The sequence below is a fragment of the Squalius cephalus genome (genome assembly GCF_949319135.1).
Source record: "Squalius cephalus genome assembly, chromosome: 8".
Lineage (NCBI taxonomy): Eukaryota > Metazoa > Chordata > Actinopteri > Cypriniformes > Leuciscidae > Squalius > Squalius cephalus.
The window spans coordinates 28,290,278-28,302,481 of record NC_137129.1 but is presented as its reverse complement, the minus strand read 5'-3'; the positions used below and the strand labels follow the sequence as shown (position 1 = coordinate 28,302,481).

General features: G+C 35.6%; 1 protein-coding gene across 2 annotated transcripts in view; it reads left to right on the top strand.

Annotated features, from left to right (window-relative positions):
- fkbp10a (FKBP prolyl isomerase 10a) overlaps positions 1-12,204 on the top strand; it is a 400,035-nt gene that overhangs the window by 223,573 nt on the left and 164,258 nt on the right. The window lies entirely within an intron of this gene.

The following is a 12,204-nucleotide window of genomic DNA, read 5'->3' as shown; positions in this document are numbered from 1 at the left end:
ATCGCGTGTGTGAATGAATAATGATGTTTTAGCAAACTGTATTGCTATACTGAGATGAGTAAAAATCGACTGAAATATGTTGAAATAAAATGTAGGCTATTTGTATAAGCAACGTATTAAACTGCAAATTAACAATATGCCCTAATATTTCATGAAAACAACGTTACAGTCAGGCGAAATATGAAAGTTTATAAAGTTTAAGAAATATACAGTTTTTACTGTAGAATATACTGCCTCGTCAAATAAGCTTTTGTTTAGCAATTTCTATATATAAAATACTATTTTTGTCAAAAATAAAGTCATCAACTAAGATGTTAGCTGTTCCAATGTTGGCTATATTCAAACTAATGAATACATAGATAAAATGTAGGCCTATAATCATTTTTTTTACAAAGAAAGAGTACACTTGAAATATTGTTGAAATTGTAATTATTGTTGTAATTGTAACCTTTTTAATAAAATAGCAAAACATATTTACAAGATAGATGTAAGCAAAATCTTAAATGGTCAATATAAGTCTTCTTCTAAATATATCTTTTGTCCTTGCATTGTGGCTCAGTCAGTTTCACACCTGAATGAATGGCTCATTATGCAGAGTCATTATGCAGAGAGGGTGGGACATTGTATTCTAAGGTGTAAACCACTCCTCTTTCACGCCCCCCTCGCATATTGGCTTTCCAAGCAAAACCTGTTTTACATCAATTTAAATCAATGTATGGTTTTATGTGAACGATAAAGCAAGACTATTTTCACATAATTTTGAAGAAAAAACTATAGGCAACGACATCCATTAGTCAAAGTCTTATTGCCACATATTTAGTATGTGTTTTGTGACCTTATTTCAAAAACTTTAATTTTTAGTTTTTTCGATAACCACGCATAAACATTATTCTCTCAAAAATGAAAACATGTACATACATGTGGCTCACATATTATTGTAGTCCTGTTTGTGCTATATAGAGTGAATTTACACCTTTGCCATTAATATGTTTATAAGCAACTGAAAAAAGCACAAATGTCAGAGCATGTCAGAACACCCCCAGGGCCCAGAAAACCACTCAGACTCCAGAGGGTTAAATGTTCACAGGTTTTCACACATGGGGAATTTAACATCCTGTCCTGATTTAGATCAAGTATCAATAATCAGCTTGAAAATCACACAAGTATAGAGAAAAAGGTGGTCATTAGTGATAAAGAAGTTGTCAATCAAATAAGATCCAAAAGCAGGAAGATCCATGGGTCATGGTGATATTCATTGAATATCATTGAATATTAGATCAACCACCTTTTTCTCTATACTTGTGTGATTTTCAAGCTGATTATTGACACTTGATTTAAATCAGGACAGGATGTTAAATTCCCCATGTGTGAAAACCTGTGAACATTTAATTAAAGTTTGTAACTTTTTGTATTTGTTTGTACATTTGACCTAAAAAAAAATACAAAGTAAGTAAATGTAGCCTGATAATATCAACAATAATAGTAATAAATATAGCTGCAAGCAGCAATTATCGGGGCCAAGCACAATCAGATGACAAGACATGCCAACATTGCTGAAAGTGTCAGACCAACTGCAACAATGAGCAATTAAAGACATTAAAGAGGATTTTAGGCAAAATGCCTGAAAAATCATAGAAACAGTAAATACAAATATGATTTAATGGATTATCACTTTCGACCAATAGGTGGCGCAGTTACAAAACTGATGTGATGTGGTCAGAGTGAAGTGACAATGACACACATAAAATTTGGTGTCAATATGTCAAGGCATTGCAGAGATAAAGCCTGAATAGTGCTTTTAGCATCATGCCTCAACTTTGCTGCTGCGCTATACGAAAACGATTTCGTCAATCGACACGAAATCCATAACTTTTAGTCGGCACGGTCTGGAGATGATACGATTTGATTTTGGTGAAAATCGGACAAACGGTGTAGGAGGAGTTCGAAAAAGTAGGTTTTGAATCAAAATCAAAATGGCGGACAGTAAGTTCGGCCAAATAAGGAAAACTTGGTATCTATGTTCTCGGCTTGACCCAAGGAATCTATTAAGACCAGTGGCATTTCTAAAGCCAGATTTATTCAAAAGTTATTAGCATTTTTAGAAATTTTGTTATAACTTTTGACCAAAAGGTGGCGCTGTCTCAAAATATGTTGGGTACTTTCAGGGGATGGTGTTGATGGCACATTCTGAGTTTCATTAAATTATACCAGTGCATTTGTTTAGTATAGCATTTTATTTCACAAAACTGCATTGAAGTCAATGGGAATTTCATGTTTTGTTCTATTATAGCGCCACCAAGAGGCTCAGTCCCACCATTTTTTATGTGTCCTCAGAGTGAGCCCATACATGTGTGTCAATTTTGCTGAAAATATCTCAATTCGCTTCAGAGTTATAGACATTTATATGAAAAAACACATAAAAAATGACTGACACATGACTTTGATTGGATTTTACTAACCTTTACTATCAATATTTTTGCATTTGGGCATTGGTGTTTAGCTATCGACCTATGTTTCCAAACTTCTGACGGTGGTTTCGTCTCGATCGGACTAGCGGTTTCGAAGATATAGCCAAATGTTTTTTAAGCGCTAAATCACAACGCTACACAAACCGTAAGGCAAAACCTAGCATGTTTGGTATCGTAGGACTCGGCAAGGATTCAGGAGTCTAATTAGATGAGTCTCGTGAAAATAAGTCGACCACACCCAAAGTTATAAGCATTTGGGGAAAAAAATTCACCACTAGGTGGCGCTGTTTCGAAACTTCTCACGCTCCTTCAGGACATTGTGCTGATGACCCATACCTAGTTTCGTAACAATCCGTTCATGCATTCTTAACCCTCTGGGGTCTGAGGGGTTTTCTGGGCCCTAGAGGTGTTCTGACATGCTCTGACATTTGTGCTTTTTTCAGTTATTTAGAAACATGAGAATGGCAAAGGTGTAAATTCACTCTATATAGAACAAACAGGGCAACCATAATATGTGCTCAAGATGCATGTATATGTTTGAATTTTTAAGAGAATAATGTTTATGCGTGGTTATTGAAAAAAATAAAAATGAAAGTTGCTGAAATAAGACCACAAAACTCATACTAAATATGTGTCAACAAGACTTTTGACTAATGAATGTTGTCGCTTCGAGTTCTGAAGGAGGAGTGGTTTACACCTAAGAATACAATGTCCCACCCACTCTGCATAATGAGCCATTCATTCTGGTGTGACACTGACTGAGCCACAATGCAAGGACAAAAGAAATATTTAGAAGAAGACTTATATTGACCATTTAAGATTTTGCTTACATCTATCTTGTAAATATGTTTTGCTATTTTATTAAAAAGGTTACAATTACAACAATAATTACAATTTCAACAATATTTCAAGTGTACTCTTTCTTTGTAAAAAAATGATTATAGGCCTACATTTTATCATATGTATTCATTAGTTTGAATATAGCCAACATTGGAACAGCTAACATCTTAGTTGATGACTTTATTTTTGACAAAAATAGTATTATATATATATATATATAACATATGAGCAGAAATTGCTAAACAAAAGCTTATTTGATGTGGCAGTATATTCTACAGTAAAAACTGTACCCAAATCTAGTCAACAAAATGTTGTCTTTCATATTTTGCCTGACTGTAACATTGTTTTTTATGAAATATTAGGGCATATAAATGTTAATTTGCAGTTTAATACGTTGCTTATACAAATAGCCTACATTTTATTTCAACATATTTCAGTCGATTTTTACTCATCTCAGTATAGCAATACAGTTTGCTAAAACATCAACATTTATTCATACACAGAAACGCGATTTAAATTTAAACTGTCTTTTTGCGAGCTGTGGTAAACAGCACGCATCTCTGCGGCTGCCGTTCATTCATTCACAGAAACGCGATTCACTTGAGAAGGAAAAAACTTACTACAGTATTCCTCAGCTCAGTCGGATCCTTGCTCCTCGAAAAACCTGCACTTCTGAGGTAGATTTTCCATTATTATTATTCCTCACAGCGCTGCGAGATGGTGTAAACAAGTAGGCTACAATGATCTGATTAAACTTGTGTTTTCTCGAGCTGATATGGAGGCGTTCACAAGTTTGCAGGATTGCCTCAGTCATTTGCGTTTGAATAGCACGCGCTCTCCGTGGGCGGAGTCACAATTAAAAATAATTAGATGAGATGAGAACGACTGACATCTCGCTCTTTTCTTACAGATTACATGAACTGAGAATATTTGTTTTTTATATAAATTACTTCATTTAAAAGAAGAGAATTCAAGCTTCATGCCTGTGTGTCTGTATGCCTGTTTGACTGAGTATTCGCTGAGTTATTGTTCATTTTCGGACGCGTTTCAGAATGGACTACACTGACAGAGAGAAAGCAGAACTCACATCATGTTTATTTTTCTTTATTTGGCAAAAAGCACAACACTTTGTTTTTATTGTGAGTATACACAAAAATAATACACATTTAACATAATCGATTGATGTATGAAACTTGTTTGTAATATCAAAGTCAACAGAGCAAAATGAATCTCGTTTGAACTGATAAAAAAAAAAGCAAGCCTATCGCGCCGGCGCGATTGTCGACCTCAGGGGGTTAAAATACAGCAATTTAGCACATAATTCAAAATGGCCGACTGCCAAAATGGCCGATATGGTAAAATTGGATATCAGTCGACTCGGCATGTTGCCCTGAATCTAACAAGACCAATTATATGATTTTTGGACAAAATGTTCAGAAGTTATAAGCAAAAATAGCCATTTTTCATATATCCGGACCAGTAGGTGGCGATGCGCCGAAACGCAGCATGTTGCCTCAGGTCATGCTTGTGAGTACATGTACCAAGTTTGGTCTGAATACGATAAACCGTTGTGGAGATACAGCCTTATGACTGTTTTTGCTAACGCTACGTAAAATTTATTCGTGCGTTTATTGAAAACGGTTTGACGAATCAATTTGAATTCCGTAACTTTTTGTCAGCACTACCTGAAGATGATCTGGTTCAATTTTCGTGCAAATCGGACAAACTGTCTAGGACGAGTTCGAAAAAGTAGCTTTTTTGGAAAATTCAAAATGGCGGCCATAATTATATGACGGAAAATGACGTCATAGGGTGCAATAGAATCGGAATGAGCTCAGGAAAACTTACAAAAGCACACTTATTTCATGTTTGTACCTTGTTTAGTCAAAAAGATATATTGAAAAATAGATTTCAGCCTGGCGGTGTTTGTAATATCAAACCATTTTGAATTTCTAAATTTTGTAATATCGGTGCGGTATTACAAATGCGGTGTTTGTAATATCAAACCATTTTGAATTTCTAAATTTTGAGGCATTTTGGGACATTTTTGAGCTTCATACACAGCAGATTTGGATTCAGCACCCCTTAATACCCCTAGACATGTTGTATAATATAAATAATCACAAAATGCCTCGTCCAGCCACGTTCATTGAGCTTATAGGCATTAACCTTCCCTGATTCATTTCCAAGCATTGTTGCCTAAGGAAAAAAATCAACAGAATTATCTATGGAGCTTATAATATGACAAAATGATTTGAATTTGAATTGTGTAAATTTGAATTATTTGCAAGTGTAATCTAACAAAATTGAATTTTAGGTGGTAGTTTAAATAGTTCTGAATTAGATTTTTTTTAAACAAATATTGAACATTTGAAATTTAACAAATTGAAATGTTTTTATGGCTGAATTTTATAGACATGTATTTTCAAACAGCTAGTTTTTTTGTTCTGAATTCTTATACTGCAAATATTCAAAAAATACAGATTCAAGTTTTCAAGATGAAGAAATTCGGAACTTCAAATTCTGTACACAAATAAAAATATACATTTTACTGTTTCGAATGATGTCATATAATCTGTATGACTATAAATAACAGAGTATTAAGTTATTTCCCAGCAGTGGAACAAATCCAAGTGATGGCGCAGGCGCATCGCGCTCTCACAACATAGTATCAGTTCTGCCGTTGCTTCATATCGCAGACTGCTCATTATCAAAATGAAACACAGTAAACCAAACATATAAAAAGTTATTCTGCCTAATTTAATTGGTCTGTTGTACAATATAAAGGGCAAGCTGTGCCGCACACAGTCCTACTTGTTATTCCAAACATTTCCCTTGCTGTGAAGACGCTGATTTAGCCTATATGTGTATTTTGGGACTCGACTGAAGTATGACGCCTTTTTATTTGTATTATAATATAATATATTAAAATACATAATCTTCTGAGTTTTATGATGTAGGCCAGGGGTGCCCAATCCTGCTTCTGCCGATCGACTGTCCTGCACAGTTCATCTCCAACCCTAATCAAACACACCTGAAGCAACCAATTAAGGTCTTCAGGATCACTTGAAAATTAAAGGCAGGTGTGTTTGATTAGGGTTGGAGATGAACTGTGCAGGACAGTCGATCAGCAGGAGCAGGATTGGGCACCCCTGATGTAGGCCTTGTGTGTTTTATTTTAATTAAAATGTATTATAATTTACATAGCCTATCAAAAGGATGCGCTTTGTGCATTCTCTGACATTACATTTATTTATTTCATTAATATTGAGTATCAATTGATGTCAAACAAAACTTATTTTCTCTGGCAACTAAACTTCCAAAATAAATAATAATAAAAAAATAAAATAAATAAACTTCCAAAGCAAAGCCATTGTGCGTTCTCTCCGCGCTCCACAGCTTTTCCACACAGATTTTGAGAATTGGCCAGCTAAAAAAAATAGGCCAAAGAAGTATACTAACGGCTAGTGTCCGGGAGATGCGAGGTACGTTCATATTTATGAAATAAACATAACTGATTTTGTCTATACCTAAATACATTTCCAAGGACCCCCTAATAATAACATTTACATTTACATTTATTCATTTAGCTGACGCTTTTATCCAAAGCGACTTACAATTGCTATATGTCAGAGGTCGCACGCCTCTGGAGCAACTAGGGGTTAAGTGTCTTGCTCAGGGACACATTGGTGTCTCACAGTGGATTCGAACCCAGGTCTCTCACACCAAAGGCATGTGTCTTATCCATTGCGCCACCACCACCACAGTGATTAAGTGATTAAGAGTGATTAACAGTGATTAAACTGTGATTAACAGTGATTAAGCCCAAATGTGGGTGGGGGTAATGAACCCCCGGGTAATGAACACAATATGTTTGTTTGTTTTTTTGCCCAAATGGTCTGCACTCTATGCATTTTGTAATAATACAGCAACATTTTTTAACTGACCGTATTTGCCAGAAAACAAGTCGCATGCACCTGAGTGCAAGTCACACCGGATCATGTTGAAAGAGAAACGCGCGTCAAATCGTCATAAAAAACGCATTTTAATATTAGCCTATTCAGCAATAGTGTAAAAGACCTGTAAATAAAATACAACATTTACATGATAAACACTATTAACATGTAGGCTATGTGTTGCCTATTTTACTTTCCCTTACTGTATGACAAATCCTTAAATGAATGCAGAAAACAGCAAGAATGAAAAATAAGTAGCCATGTATAATAAAATAAAGGCTACATAGCCTATAAAAATAGCCTATATTGTGCCCTTTATTACAAACAACATTTAGCCTATTTTAAACACCAAACAAATTTATTTAAATCGAAACGGTCGCGCATCTCTCATTCAGTCAAAAGTTTTCATATTTGCAATGTAACATGTGGATGCTAACTATTAATATAAAGAAGGCGTCATACTTCAGTCGAGTCCCAAAATACACGTATAGGCTAAATCAGCGTCTTCACAGCAAGGGAAATGTTTGGAATAACAAGTAGGACTGTGTGCGGCACAACTTGCCCTTTATATTGTACAACAGACCAATGAAATAACTTTTTATATGTTTGGTTGACTGTGTTTCATTTTGATAATGAGCAGTCTGCGATATGAAGCAACGCCAGAACTGATACTATGTTGTGTGAGAGCGCGATGCGCCTGCGCCATCACTTGGATTTGTTCCACTGCTGGGAAATAACTTAATACTCTGTTATTTATAGTCATACAGATAATATGACATCATTCGAAACAGTAAAATGTATATTTTTATTTGTGTACATTCAAAATGACTACAAAATATCATGCCATTGAAAAATAAATAAAACAACATGATGCGCTGCTTTAGCACGTCTCGGTCTCTTTAGATCTTTCTGGCGCTCACCAAAAATGAACCAAAATACAGCGAATAGCCTTCTTGGCGCGCCTACTTTTGAAAGTCAACATTTACACTATTTAACGTTAAATGCATTATATATGCCTGAGTCACTTTGGAATAAATCACAGCGTGTTTCATGATAAAACGTGACTTAGCCTATACAGTCCGGAAAATAGGCTATAGGTTATAGCAAATTCAGACCAACTGCTGGTCTACACAGAGAAAAAGCCCTTTCTAGGCTCTTCTGTTGTACCGAGCCATTCGTTAGTCTAGTTGTTTGATGAGAAAATGAAATGTAGCCTATAGTTGCAATAGGCTACACGCGTTAAGTTTTGTGAGCTCCGTGCAACTGCTGCAGCGGACTATTATTACTAGAATATTAGAAATATAATACTCAAGCTGTTTTCTCATTTTTCTACTCTTAATATTAAATAAAAAAAAAACGACTGAACGAAAGATACACGGATTCTCTTGAACCACCACCGCGTTTGCGGCAGAAAACTACTGCAGTGCAGCCAAAATGCTCTGTTCGACTTATCTGAGATCCTTTACTCTTCCCTGTGGATGACCTGTGACCTACTTTCTGTAAGATCTGAATTTTTGAGATTGAATTTTAGAAAACTGAAGTTCCGAATTTCTTCATCTTGAAAACTTGAATCTGTATTTTTTTTTTAAACTGAATATTTGCAGTATACGAATTCAGAACAAAAAAACTAGCTGTTTGAAAATACATGTCTATAAAATTCAGCCATAAAAACATTTCAATTTGTTAAATTTCAAATGTTCAATATTCGTTTAAAAAAAATCAAATTCAGAACTATTTAAACTACCACCTAAAATTCAATTTTGTTAGATTACACTTGCAAATAATTCAAATTTACACAATTCAAATTCAAATCATTTTGTCATATTATAAGCTCCATAATTATCTTGATCACATCTAACCTCCTTAAACTTAAACTGTTCTAAACGCAAAGTTCTCTCTCTGCTCTGCCGACCCTTTATTTTGCATTTTCTTTTCCTCGAGTCTTCTGTTCCCGCTCTGGAGGACCAAATCTCCCTAACTCAGAGGCGAATTCAACCCCAGCCTCAGTACCTAATTTTTAATTAAATCACCTGCTAAAACCACTTCTTGACATCTCCCTCAACTCCATCCTACAAACCGCCTTGCCAAGAACACTCCAAACCTACTGGACTGTAAATGATCTCACCGCATCTACAACCTCCCGTTTCCTGATTTTTTCCTTTTATCTGTCACGTCTTTCATTTCTTATAAAGTCTTCTTTAAAGTCTTAATAGTGGCAAAGGACTCCAAGCCAGATCCATCAGTTTACAGTACTGTGCAAAAGTCTTAGGCATGTTAATATCCCCCTAATATTTTTGAAAGCATTCTCACTTTACAGCATTTTAACACAAGTGCCAGTACTTTTCACAGTACTGTAGCTTTGCTGGAAGGTTTCTTCAAGCATCTTGGAGACGTTCCCACAGCTCATCCTGGCTGTTGTCAGATTCCTTGTGCATACAGAAATCTCACTGGATTATTACAATTAATGGCAAAAAGAATGTTTGGAAATGTAAACTGATATTTCCTACTCACACTACAGCAAAAGATATAAATAACTGACTTAAAACCAATTTTTTTTTTTTTGGGGGGGGGGGGGGTATTAACATGCCTAAGACCTTTGCACAGTACTGTATATGAAGAGAATCAACATTTCACAGCAAATTTCACAGCAAACCTCAGACCTCCCTCCTCATTAAAGGTATCCAGAGAACCCTGACCGCCCACCCACCCACCCGTCCGCCCGCCCGCCCGCCCAGATACCAGACAACCCTTAACCATAGACTTACCAAATGTATCTCCACTCTCTGCCTAGGCTACCATTCCATCAATACTTGCCATACACTCGACGCAATGTTTAGTTTAGCTGTCTTCAGTTTTCTTCACTGCTCTGAACTCACCTTCAACTCCAGTTTTAACTCAAAAGTCCATCCTACAAATTCAGATTTGCTGGTAATAAATAGACAATGAAACCACTTCCTTTTTCATTAAACAAAGCAAGACATACCAAGCCAAATTTCACCATTCGACCCACTATTATTTCATATTTTAATTATCATTAAAACCGTATTTGATCGCTATTGGAAACACTCACGGTAAATACTGTTCAGCATTATTAAGCAAAGTAAGCAACAATCTCATGCAGGCGCAGCATGCAGCATAGTTTTTGTTTTGTGTGAAAACATGACAGAATGCAGAGTACTGAGAGAAATTATATGAAAGAATATATGTTTGAATGAATGAATTATGTATCTCTAAGGGGAAACTGACCGTCTCAGAAAAGATTCGATGACATTAGCTTTTCGTCTTCCCTCCGTTAAACAGTAGTATTATAAGCACAGCGCTGCTTTGTTTACAGAGGTTACTGGGGAAACAGCTGTATTTCTGATGTTCCATAAGTTCTACCTACTGTCAGAGAGTAGACTACTTTAATGTGGCTACGCAGACACGACAAAAACAATCTGTATTATAAATTTTTAAGGTAAAGTTAAAATATAAAGGTAAAGTAGTTTATTGAGGGTTGATTTGTAAAGAAGGACTACACGCCTACGCACATATATATTCAAACGCACTTCCCTTTGGACTGAACACGTAATGCGCATGTGCGCAACGTCTGCGTTTTCGCGGGTTTCTGTTTTTAAGGTTTGCGCAGAGATAACGGATAATCGTTTGCACCTTCAAACCTATATCAGGGAGTGGGTTTTCGAGACACCAGGCACTGTTTTGTGCGGATCAGCGGCTGGAGCGCGTTAGGAATTTTCCTGTTAGAACGGTGTTGTGTTAGCGGCCTCTAAGTTAATAACTAATGATCTTCGCAACAGAAGTGAATCAATCAATTAAAACCAACTTTAGCTGGATAATAACTTTATCATAGAGCTGTTGTAAAGCCTAAACAATCTGTTACGGTAATTTCCTATTAACTATGTAAAGCTGCTTTGAAACAATCCATATTGTTAAAAGCGCTATATAAATGAAGGTGACTTGACTTGACTTGACTTTAATTTAGCCTGACTTCCTTTTTTGTTCAGATGAATGCAAAAAATGTTAACCGGTAGATGGAAAATAAGGTAATGTGCTTTCTGAAATTCTCAACAGTTCGAATAATAAGGCAGCTTATGTTGTTTAAGGAGCAGATAAAACACCTATAATTTGTCATTTTGACTCAACCTTGTTTTATAAAAATTATTTAAAGGCTGAAAGGTGAGGTTTATCATTTTTATAAAAGTTTGTTTTGTCAAAACTTTATTTGAACAATTTTAGTAGATATGTTATGTGGTAAGTGACCCAGACAAGTTTTTTCTTTGTTAGTTTAAAATCTGGCCATTGTTTTTTAATGTTATCATTTTAATGTTAATTCAAACAAAAGTTTCATATAGTGCTGCTAATTTTTTTGTAGGTTTTAGTACAAAAAACTTGGAGAAATTATATCAGTGTTTGTATCAGTAGGCTAATTTTTTTTAAGATTTCCAACAATAATTTTAATAATTTTGGTTCACTTTATTTGTGATACGAAATTTTCTTATTGCTTTATCTCTAATCAGGTCTTACCGCTTCCACATCAGTAAAGCTCAGCAAACCCTAATCAGTTCTAATAAGCATCACCTGCAAACCCACTTCATCATCCCTCACCAGGCCGTCCAGCACACGTCCAAATTGATACCCTTTGGCACGCCCAATTCATTCTAACTTCCCCAGATGCATACATTCTAATGCAATCCATCCTCCAACACATAAGTATTGTAAAATACTTTGCACTATCCCATGAGCACCATACCCACAGCCTCGCACTCCACAATTCTTTTAGGTGCTTTAGACAAACCTTACTCCAGCTGCTGTTCTGTATCGTTGCTATCTGCTTTTTTGAGGGAAATACTTCGGGTTAATGTTTTCATTTTCTATAATGTTTTGATTAAAAGGTGTACTTGTGCTATTTTTTTTTAAAAAAAAGCCAATGTGCCGCTTGT